Raw genomic sequence first — 12,234 nt, forward strand, 5'->3', positions numbered from 1 at the left:
TCTTCGTTTTTTGGCAGGTGTGACCCAGCGTTGTCTTTGGGGAAGGATTGTGGTATCCTGTTGATGCTGTATCCCATTCCAGTCCATAACGTTGGTGACAGGTAAATCGAGAGCTTGAAGGAATGGAGGGACCGAATGTTTGTTTTTATACCATTTAAAGTGCTTCCTTTACTTCTTATTATAGGGACAGAACATACTGGATTATTTCCAATGCATTATATAAATAGTGTATCAAAATAATATCAAAACAATAAATCAAATATAATTAAAAATGAAAATATGCTTGTCTTTTGAAGTCGCTATGCTGTGCAGGATGTGAACTGATCTATAATCAAACGTATCACTCAAAGAGTTACAGTCAGTTGATGCGATTTTAAGTGGTCATGGTACCTAGTGTGTCTATGTGCAGTGTTTAACTTCTCTGCTGCTGAAGGTGTAATTCCACCTTCGATGGCATCATTAGGGCGTAATTAGCCAGTCTGTAAAAAGAATAGTGAGAGACATTGAATGGCAGCATGCTGCACATGTCCTATCCTTTGAAGCCACACACTAACACATGAAAACACATAGAGTGCAGCTTCCACTGTTGGCCAAGACTCCATTTGGGAAGGAGCACTGCAGCAGTGGAGCCGAGATCTGGACAAGTGCTGGGCCTGGCAGCTTTCTGTCTCATTTCCCTCACTCTCTATGTGACACAGAGGAAGAGGTTTGCAGCTGCTGGCCCTGCTTTTAAGTAAGGGGAATTCAAATATTTTTATAGTGTGCCTGTTTGTTTGTGTCTGTATGTGTGCCTAACTGTGTGTGTCTCTGTGTGTCTGCATGTGGCTGTGTGTTCCTGAGTCTGTGTATGCGTGCCTGTGCTTGTTTGTACATTCCTCTCTGAATGCCTGTGTCTGCCTGTAAGCTTGTGTCTGAATCTGTTTATATCTGTGTCTGCATGTAATCCTGTGCATGGTTGCCTGTGCCTGTTTGTGTATCCCCTTCTTTTAATGCCTGTTTCTGTGTCTATACCTACATCTCTGTGTACCTATCAGTTAACGCCTGTGTTTGTTTTTTCTATTTGAGTGTCTGTGCTTGCCAGTATGTGCCTGTGTCTGTGTGTAAGTCTGTTCCTGAATCTGTGTATGCCTGTGTTTGTGTTTTCTGTTTGTGTGCCTGTGTTTGCCTGTAGGTGTCTGTGTCTTTGTATGCTTGTGTCTGTTTGTAAGCCGATGCCTGTCTGTACCGATTGTGTAAGCCTGTTCATTAATGTCTGTGTTTGTGTGTAAGCCTGTGCCTGGATCTCTTTATGCCCATCTGCACATGTTTTGTGTGCCTGCCTGTTAATGTATCTAAGCCTGTGCCCAAATGGGTGCCTGCTTGCCTGTGCATGTTTGTGTATGCCCATTTGTTAATGGTTGTGTCTATGCCTATGCCTATACATGCACCTATGTGCTCCTGCCTGTTAATGACTAAATATGTGTATCCTTTCAGTATGCTGTGTTGGCTTGTATGTGCTTCTGTCTGTGTGTGCCTGTCTTGGTGTTTGTCTTGGTGTTTGTGTCTGACTGTAGTCTACCTGCGTATGTGTCTGTGCCTGTGTCTGTCACTATGTGTTCCTACCTGGGTGCATGTGTGTGTGTGAACCTGTATCTATTTTGTAATTATAATTCTTTATCACTATTACACACACAAACCCCACACAGTCAGTCAACCCACACACTCACGTTTCATCAGTCCCACATATACACACAACTTTCAGCCAACTCCACACATACAATATTACACTTAGCCAAGTCTCACACACAATCATACTTGGCCAACCCTCACACAATCACACACAGCGACCACATGTTAAGTCTATTGTTAAGAGGGGAGCAAGGAGGGGAAATGAGGGGGCCCTTCTTTGAATATTGCACAGAGGCTCAGCTGTTTCTAGTTATGCACCTGACTTAATAGACTAATTTGCCAACTCATACAAGTGGTAAAACTCTTAATCTCATCTTCACTCTTGACCACCTCTAATCTCTCTAATACTCTGTTTCCTCTATCTGAACATAACCTGTTGATATTTGGTATCTGCATGCCCCATACCCAACTTAACACCTATTGTACATCAGTCTTACAGAAACCTCCTGTAACGATAAACCCAACACACAGTGTGAAAACCCACCAGTAGAAACAGAGACAGATATAAAGTCCCTAATCCGGTTCTTAGAATGGCCAAAATATAGAGAAAACTACAAGAAACATAGAAAACAAGCCAAGGTCGAGGTAAGCCAGAAGTACACAATCACAAGAAACAAAGCCAAGTCAGGGGAACCAGAACACATTGTGGTTGATAACCGATAACCTCTGTACCTTTGTTCCTTCTCCTTTCTGCTCCTTTTGCTCCTTTTTGCTCCTTTACCTTTGTGCTCCTCCTGTCCCTTCCTGCCCCTTTCTGCTCCTTCTCCTACTTTACCTTTGTGCTCCTTCTTATTCTTTCTGCTCTTTTGCATGTGTGCTCCTTCTGTCCCTTCCTGCCCCTTTCTTCTCCTTGCTGACTCGTTGTGCTCCTTGCAGACCCTTCCTGCTCATTTAAGTTTCTTTCTGCTCCTTTTGCCGCTTCCAGATAATTGCTGATCCTCACTGCTCCTTGATGTCCCTTCCTGCTCATTTCTGTTCCTTCTCTTTTCTACTCCTTCTCCTACTTTACCTTTGTGCTCCTGATTCTTTCTGCTCCTTCACCTTTTTGACTCCTTCTGTCCCGGCCTGCTCCTTGCTGCCCTTTCTGCTCCTTTTAGACCCTTTCTGTTCCTTATCCTACTTTACCGTTGTGCTCCTTCTGATTCTTTCGTCTCCTTTACCATTGTGCTCCTTGCTGTCCCTTCCTGCTCATTTCTGTTCCTTCTCATTTCTGCTCCTTCTCTTACTTTACCTTCCTGCTCATTGCTGTTCTTTTTTGCTCCTTCTCCCTCTTTACCTTTGGCTCCTTTTGATTGTTTCTGCTCCTTTACCGTTGTGCTCCTTCTGCCCCTTCCAGCTTCTTGTAGCCCCTTCCAGCTCCTTGCTGACCTTTTATGTTCCATGTAGACCCTTTATGTTCCTTCTCCTACTTTCTTCTCATCTTTGTGCTCCTTCTGATTCTTTCTGCCCATTCCTGCTCCTTGCTGTCCCTTCTTTCTCCTTGCTGCCCCTTCTTTCTTCCTGCTGCCCCTTCCTACTCCTTGCTGCCCCTTCCTACTCCTTGCTGACCCCTCCTGCTCCTTGCAGACCCTTCCTACTCCTTGCTGATCCCTCCTGCCCCTTGCAGACCCTTCCTACTCCTTGCTGATCCCTCCTGCTCCCTGCTGACCCATCTTGCTTCTTGCTGACCCTTGCTGCTCCTTTCTGACCCCTTCAGCTCATTGCTGCCCCTTCCTGCTCATTTCTGCTCCTTCTACTTTACCCTCCTGCTCCTTGCAAACCTTTTCTACCCCTTCCTGCTTCTTGCTGCCCTTCCTGCTTCTTCCTATTCCTTGCTGACCCCTCCTGCCCCTTGCAGAATCTTTCTGCTCATTTCTGCTCCTTCTACTTTACCTTCCTGTAGGCTGTCTCCTCCCCTTCCCTCACTTACCTGATATGTGGGGCTGCCCCCCGATGCCTCACTTACCTGATCTGTAGGCTGCTCTCCCATCCCTCATTTACCTGATCTGAAAGCTGCCCACCCCCCATCCCTCACTTACCTGATCTGTAGACTGTTCCCACCCGCCCATGTCTCACTTACCCGATCTGTATGCTTCCCCCCCATCCCTCACTTACCTGAGTTGTAGTCTGCCACCCCCTCCCATGTCTCACTTACCTGATCTGTAGGCTGTCTCTGCGGGCAGGGAGTTGCTGGCTACATGTGCTGCTCCCCTGCGGAAGCAGTCAGGAGAGAGAAGCAGGGATAAGCTGTGGCTTCCTATCCCTGCCTTTCTTCATTCACACCCAGGGGCGGACTGACCGGTCGGGCACTTCGGACGTGTGCGCGGCTGCAAAGTTATTCAGTGTGGAGATCGGGGAGATCGGGGCCCAGGCCCGGCGCTGTATCAGGAGGAGGAGGAGGAGGAGGAGGGGCGCGGAGGCGCGTCGACGTCACTACGTGACGCGATGACGTCGACGGGAGCCGCCTGCACGGGACCGGAATCCACATTACAAAAAAGAAAAAAACTGGGGTCGGCCATCTTCTTCACATCCCAGGCCCAGCAACCAGCAAACAGCCAGGTCAGCCACAGACCCCCAGGCCATCCACAGACCCCCAGGCCAGCCACAGACCCCCAGGCCCCCGGCCAGCAACAGACCCACAGGGCCCCAGGCCAGCCACAGGGTCCCAGGCCAGTCACAGGGCCCCAGGCCAGTCACAGGGCCCCAGGCCAGCCACAGACCCCCAGGCCCCAGGCCAGCCACAGGGCCCCAGGCCAGCCACAGACCCCCCGGCCAGCCACAGACCCCCAGGCCAGCCACAGGGCCCCAGGCCCCAGCCACAGGGCCCCAGGCCCCAGCCACAGGGCCACAGGGCCCCAGGCCCCAGCCACAGGGCCACAGGCCCCAGCCACAGGGCCCCCAGCCAGCCACAGGGCCCCAGGCCAGCCACAGGTCCCCAGGCCAGCCCCAGCCACAGTGCCCCAGGCCAGCCACAGGGCCCCAGCCACAGGGCCCCAGGCCCCAGCCACAGGGCCCCAGCCACAGGGCCACATGGCCCCAGCCACAGGGCCACAGGGCCACAGCCACAGGGCCACAGGCCCCAGCCACAGGGCCCCAGGCCCCAGCCACAGGGCCCCAGCCACAGGGCCCCAGCCACAGGGCCCCAGGCCCCAGCCACAGGGCCCCAGGCCCCAGCCACAGGCCCTAGGCCAGCCAGCAAGCCACAGGCCCCAGGCCAGCCAGCAAGCCACAGGCCCCAGGCCAGCCAGCAAGCCACAGGCCCCAGGCCAGCCAGCAAGCCACAGGCCCCAGGCCCCAGCCAGCAGACCCCAGGCCCCAGCCAGCAAGCCCCAGCCACAGGGCCCCAGGCCCCAGCCACAGGGCCCCAGCCACAGGGCCCCAGGCCCCAGCCAGCAAGCCACAGGGCCCCAGGCCCCAGCCAGCAAGCCACAGGTCCCAGCCAGCAAGCCACAGGCCCCAGCCAGCAAGCCCCAGGCCAGCCAGCAGGCCCCAGGCCAACTAGCCGGCCAGCCAGCCACAGGCCCCAGGCCAACTAGCCGGCCAGCCAGCCACAGGCCCCAGGCCAGCCGGCCCCAGGCCAGCCAGCCACAGGCCCCAGGCCAACTAGCCAGCCAGCCAAAGGCCCCAGGCCAACTACCCAGCCGCCGACAGGCCAGCAGCCGGCGACAGGTCGGCCACAGCAGCCAGCCACAAACCAGCAGCCGGCCACAGGCACCCACAGCCCTGCAGCCGGCCACCACAGGCCGCCAGCCGGCCACCACAAGCCAGCCGGCCACCACAAGCCAGCCGGCCCACAGGCCAGCCGGCCCAAAGACCAGCAGCCGCCCATAGGTCAGCAGCCCAGCCGCCCATAGGTCAGCAGCCCAGCCGCCCACAGGCCAGCAGCTGGCCACAGCCCAGCAGCCGGCCACAGGCACCCACAGCCCAGCAGCCGGCCACTACAGGCTGCCAGCCAGCCTGCCTATAGCAAGCCCACAGCCTGCCAGCAAGCCACAGGCCTACAGCCAGCAACAACACAGCCTGCCAGCCAAAGCCAGTAGGCACACAGCCTGCCAGGTGCAGCCTGCCAGCCGGAGCCAGCAAGCCCACAGCCTGCCAGCCGGAGCCAGCAAGCCCACAGCTTGCCAGCCGCAGCCACCAAGCCCACACCCTGCCAACCAGCAACCGTAATTGAGGTAAGAGGAGCCAACTTGGCCTAGGTATCAGCGAGCTATGTTGTGTTGCTATATTGTGAATAGGAGAGTGTTGGAGAGACCCCCCCTCCAGGCTCCATTAGACTCCATTGTAGTCTCTAATGGGGCCTGGAGGGGATTCTTTCGAACACACTCTCTGAAGGACACTGAGATAGCATCTGCTAGAAAGACCCCCTTCCAAGCCTATTAGACTCCATTGTAGTCTCTAATGGGGCCTGGAGGAGATTCTTTCTAACACACTCTCTAAAGGACACTGAGAAGGTCTCTGTTAGATATACCCCTCTCCAGGTCCCTGTAGATCAGTCTACTTCACTTCCTGCTGTTTGTCCATTGTTGTGGGATCGAGGAATTTCAGGGATAAGAATCTCCTTAGGGGAGCTTCTCTGTGCTTCAGTGCATTTATACACTTAATGTATTTTTCTATTAGAGCAGGGCTCGACAAATCCCAGGTCGCCATGTGTTTTTACTCACCTTTTTTCTTACGCGTTGCCTGTTTTGCCGCAGCTGGTCCCGACCCTATGGCTGGTCCTTCCTCCATGGCGGATATCATCAATCTTTAAGTCAATGCTTTCCCATAGGCTTTAGGAGGATATTGCGCATGTGCAGAAAAGGCTGTTCTGCGCCAATCAGCATCAATGCATCTCTATTGGGAACATTCAGCGCCTCCATGCAGAGGCTGAAACTAAACGTGAGTGACTGCCACAAGAGGCGTCCCAAGACAGCAATGTAAACACGGTCTTTTCTCTGAAAAGTTAGTCTTTAAATTAAAAATCCTGCAAGGACATGCTACAGATACCAGAACAACTACATTAAGTTGCAGTGGGTCTGATGACTATAGCGTCCCCTTAAGAATTGTGTTTTTCATGTTCAAAATTAAGCTTTCTTCGTTTAAAAAAGACTGGCTCCTAACTTTTTAGTTGACTCCTAGATTCCAAACAAATTTATAAAGCCATGCATTACAGTAACTTTTGTTAGAAAAATATAAAATAAAAAAAATATAAAATCACCTATAACATTCACGGAGCACATATATATGAAACCTGGAATCTGCAGTCTCTTAAATGAGCTTACATTATGGGACACATTGACTTTGTGACAAGCTGATGCAGATGATCGTATACTGTAGCTAGAATACCTCTATTTTTGCTTCATTCCTGTGTTTTTTTAAAAAACAATTATATTTTTTAAAAACTTTTAAGCTTCTGGGTGAGTGTACATTCCTGTGTTTAAAAAAAAAAAAAAAAAATTTTTTAAATCTTTTAAGCTTCTGGGTGAGTGTACTGGATTTTGTATAGTTTATAGCAGGGGTGCCCAAAGGGTAGATACCCAGATGTTGTAGAACTACAACTCCCATGATGCTTTGCATGCCTTTAGAATGGCAAAGCATTGTAGAAGCTGTAGTTTAAAAACATCTCGGGATCTACCTTTTGGGCACCCTTTTTTAAATAAAATATATATATGTGTGTGTGTGTTCTAAAAATATATATTTTTTTAATATATTAAATATATATATTTTTAGAACTCATTCGTCTGCACTCCAGTAAACCTATATTCTATTCGGCCGGATGCTAGTCTGCATCAATGCATACAAAATAAACCCTTTAGTCAATGAAGTGGTCTGGGTGCCAGGTCCCCCAGGTTTTAAACCATCAAATGTAAACATAGCAGTTTCAGAGAAACTGCTATGTTTACATAGCAGGGTTAATCCAGCCTCTAGTGGCTGTCTTCCTGACAGCTGCTAGAGACGCATTCTGCCCCACTTGGGAGCTGACGAGTTTGTTTTCCTGACAGTATAGTGATCCTTTAACTGATCCCTGCGCCAATATCCCTCTGCAGTGGGTTGATGCTCTGCCCCCTTCGACGTCCCACAACAAGCAGGCGCTAATGCATTGGAAATGCCGCGCATGCATTGGATCACAATGCTTTCCTATGGGGAAAAATCTGACCCTGGTGGTCATCATGCAGAGCGTGAGGACGTTCAGCATCAGATACCGGACCAAAGGTCTGTTTTAATCCAGGAAGCCCTCAGGTGGCTGCCAGCCACTAGAGGCTGACTTATTGCTGGAACGTAAACATTGCAGTTTCTCTAGAACGTTGCAGCTCGATTTGCAAAAGGGACATTGTACCCACACCACTTCAATGAGCTGAAGTGGTCTGGGTGCCTTTTGTGTCCCTTTAACTTTGAAATCTTACTTTAGTAAATCATTCGGTCAGTGTTTTATTTAATGGGATAATATCCAGAGCATTAAAACGTAAAATGGCACTTTGCTTTGCACATGGTTGATGGCTTGGAGTAGGTTGCTGATGCAAAATGTGCAGTGCTATATTTGGGGTATGGTGGACATATTTCCCATAATAGCGTACATTTTTCATATAGTGTTGGTTTTCATTAACATTGTATGGCCTCTTAAGATTGGGCTAAATTCAGTTTGACCCCAAATGGGATGGGATTTATGCAAAAGGGACTCGTGCATGTACGGTGTCCTTAAAAGTTCAAGCACAGTACAGAATGGTTTATTTCCTATTTATTTTATCCTCTACGATGGTACTGACTGAGCTCCTCCATCTTGGCATCCTGTCAATCAGTGTTCTAATATTGGCTCTATGCATTTTATCTGTCAGTCCACTTTGTGTGAATGTGCATTGGCTGTGTCAGGATTGAAGTTTATTATCTAGTGTTACTTCTTTTTTTAAAGGAAGACTCGCTGCACTGAGATTTGACACCTACTGGTGCATGTAGCCTGGCCCTCTGTTTGTGGTATTGGTACATTTTTGCATAATCATATTTGGTTAAATTTGGATGAAACTAACATTTCTGATCTTGCTACACATAGTGTACTTATGTGATGGGTCTTGTAAGCTCTCTTCACCAGGAATGAGCACTAGTCCTTTTCTCAGTGATGAGTGGTAGGTACAGTGTACTCTGCTTTTACATTGTCCAGGTGTGTTTGGAAACTGTTCATGCACCAATGAATACATTATTGTGATCTAGATTTAAAAAACCCACAAATGTGTCATTGAGTTCAACCATTAAAGATTTCTTTTTAAATGTGTTTGGCAATTCATTTTCACCAACAAATGATTGATGAGACTCATGTCTAATCCCTATGATACATTACATATGCAGGTTGTCGTCATTTTCAGCACTACAATGTCTTCATCAGAAGGCTATAAACACAAAAGTGGTGCAATGAAGAGAAAGGAAAAGAAAGAGGAACAGAAGAAAATTGAAGCCTCAACCAGCAAAATCCACAATTTTTTTCAAAAGAAAACAGATCCAGAGCAGGATGTAGCAAGTGGAATGTCAGTGGAGACTGAAACTTCTGTTTCTGAAACATCTAATGTATGTGTTTTAGCTGAAGAGACCAAAGAGAGAGAACCTCCTATAAAAATGCCCAGGAAGGAGACTGCATTGTCTCCTCTATGGGAAAAATCACCGTCCCCAGAAGATTTCTTTCTTCATTCCCATGATTTGAGAAAGGCTGGAATCTCCATGGAAATGTTCTGGGAATTTCATCCTAAACAACCTACTCAGGACATCCCATTCAATGGAAACCTTGTCTACTTCAGAAAAGGTATACAAGGATCAAATATTAATAGAAAATGGGTTCCTTACAATGGCAAAAAGAAGACCCTGCACTGTTCAATTTGCCTTATGTATTGTGCAGAAAAATATCATCATACTCATTGGATTCAGGGTTGTAATGACTGGAGACATATTACAACAAGACTCACTGAACATGAGCAGTCCCAGTGCCATAAACTTGCTAGCGAAGCCTATATGATCAATATTAAAGGCAAATCGATCAAGCACAAACTTTCAGTTGACCAGCTTTCTATGAGGCACAACCAGGTACTTCAGCGCCGTACTGTTCTAAGCAACATCATTGATGTTGTTTTTTTTATTGGAATTCAGAATCTGTAGCTGATGTCTTTGATGATGACCGTCTTGAAAATCGAGAAGTTTTTGGAGGCGGTGAAACTCCTTGCGGAATATAGCCCAGTCCTAAAAGACCATTTGGTAAAAGTAACGAAAGTGGCCAAAAACCGTGACCCATCTCAAAAAGGGCGAGGAAAATTTGTAACTTTTCTGAGCAAGTCCTCTATAACTAAATTATTCACAATCATTGGAGATATGATAAAAGAAGACATTGTTAAGGAAGTTAACAATGCAGGGATGTTTTCGGTACAAATGGATTCTACTCAAGATGTCTCTGCACATGATCAATGTGCCATTGTTGTGCGATATGTTGTGGAAGATAAAGCTAAAGAGCGATTGGTACGCCTTCTGAATGTTGAGGACTCAAGCAGCAAGGGCTTACATGATTTGCTAAGAGATTCTTTGTCTGACATTGGACTGAATTTGGAGCAGTGTATTGGTGATTCATTTGATGGAGCTGCTAACATGAGTGGCACATATACAGGATTGCAAGCATTGATGACAGAAGTGCGTCCTAGTCACATTCATACTTGGTGCTATGCTCATGTCCTAAATCTTGTTATATGTGATGTAAGCAGTGTATGTGTTCCAGCAGTGAGTTTGTTTGGACTTCTTGGTAACTTGTCCACCTTTTTCTCGGAGTCCTACAAAAGGATAAAAAATTGTGAAGACCAGCTGAAAGCCAAGACTGGAAGTGCTAAACTGAAAAGACTTGATAAAATTGGTACTACCAGGTGGTCAAGCAAAGCCAGAGCCATTCGAAAACTTTGCGGAACATATGAAAACCACTCTGAGGAATTATATTCTGACCTCATCCTTGTTCTGAAGCATGTCAGTAGTTCATCTGATTTTAGAAATTCTGTTCGTCATGAGGCTCTAAAACTAAATGAAAACCTATGTAAATTTGAAACCATCCTGGCTGCTTTTACATTTATAAGGATTTTTGACATTACTACTCCCGTGTCAGATTACTTGCAGTCACCAGCCCTTGACATTATGCAGGCATGGCGAATGGTTGAGGATGCTACAAACCGTTTATCAAAAATTTCAAGAGACTTTTCAGAAGTCTGTGTATCTGCAACAACTTTCATTGATCACCTGAATGAAAAACTAGCTGCAGAGGACATTGCCATCAGTAAATCTTTCACAGAACATCGATCAACAAGATGTGTAGTTCCTGCAAATCCACAACACAGCTTTGACGTTTCATGCTACAATGTCATCTGTGATACAGTTTTGGAAAGTATGAGAACCAGGTTTGCCACTCATGGCAAACTTTACATGCAGATTGCATGTTTTGACCCAAACCGGTTTGAGGAAATACTGGCTTCTCCTGAAAAAATAAAGTTTGATGTCATTTCTACAGCTGTTCCTGAAATTGATGGCCCTGTTCTTCGTGAAGAATTGATTTAATTTGCATCAAGTTACAGAAATCTCTCCAGAAGACTGTTTGATAGTGATGATGAAACATTGAGCTCTGCTGGAGAGGAGGAACCTGACTTCTCTGACTCTGAGCCATCAGCTTGTAAGCCTTCTGTGAAAAAGCTCTGCTGCAAAAATTGCACATCCTGTGCATTTAAGCTGCTTTTTCAATATAGATTATGTTCTTCGGCCTATGAAAATCTTTATATGGCATACAAGTACTTGATCACTCTAAGCACCACGCAATGCTCCTGTGAACGGTGTTTTTCAAAGTTGAAAATTCTAAAATCAAGACTTAGATCAACGCTTACTCAGCAAAATCTGGAGACATTGATGCTTATTGCAATAGAGAAAGATGTTTCTTTAAGGATAAAGAGAGACAAAGAGAAAATCATAGACCGTTTTGGCAAGACATCTGCTGAACTCCGCTCTCTGCTTCTCTTTTAAACGGCAGACTGGCCAATGCTATATATTTTTGAAGCTGAAATTGGATGGCACTTCTGTTTGTTTTATTATTTGTATTGCACTGATTTTGTTTGCATTGTAATTATCTTTACATGTAATTGTCTATTTATGATTTTTTTTATTATTAATTTTTTTTGTATTCTTTATTTTTCATTCCACATAGTAAGTGCAAGAATACATAACATGGTTCTCATATAGGCAGATACAGGGTTTCTCTTGTTGCTGACACTGAGTGTTAGGCATGTGGAACATTTTTGTGTTTAAGTTGTAGCGTGTTGAAACGTAAATAGGGGCTGTAGCTGTATTGTATGTTCCTCTCTAGGAGGGTTGAGTGGCTCCTGGCTATGAAGCGTGATGTGGGTCTTTTCTCCTCCGGAGGGGAGTACCTCTCACTTCGTTCTGACTGCAGTGGTAAGTGATATGTCGCCGTGTGTCGGATGAGGGGGGGTTGATACTATGGCTTCTGGAGTGTCAGCTATTGGCATAGAGCGGTCTGTGGTGGGCTCTTGTGTGTGTCATGTGGAGCATATGTAAAGCCTATCCAGCATGATGTGGGGAATGAATTAT

Source organism: Pelobates fuscus, chromosome 2, assembly GCF_036172605.1.
Source record: "Pelobates fuscus isolate aPelFus1 chromosome 2, aPelFus1.pri, whole genome shotgun sequence".
Taxonomy (NCBI): Eukaryota; Metazoa; Chordata; class Amphibia; order Anura; family Pelobatidae; genus Pelobates; species Pelobates fuscus.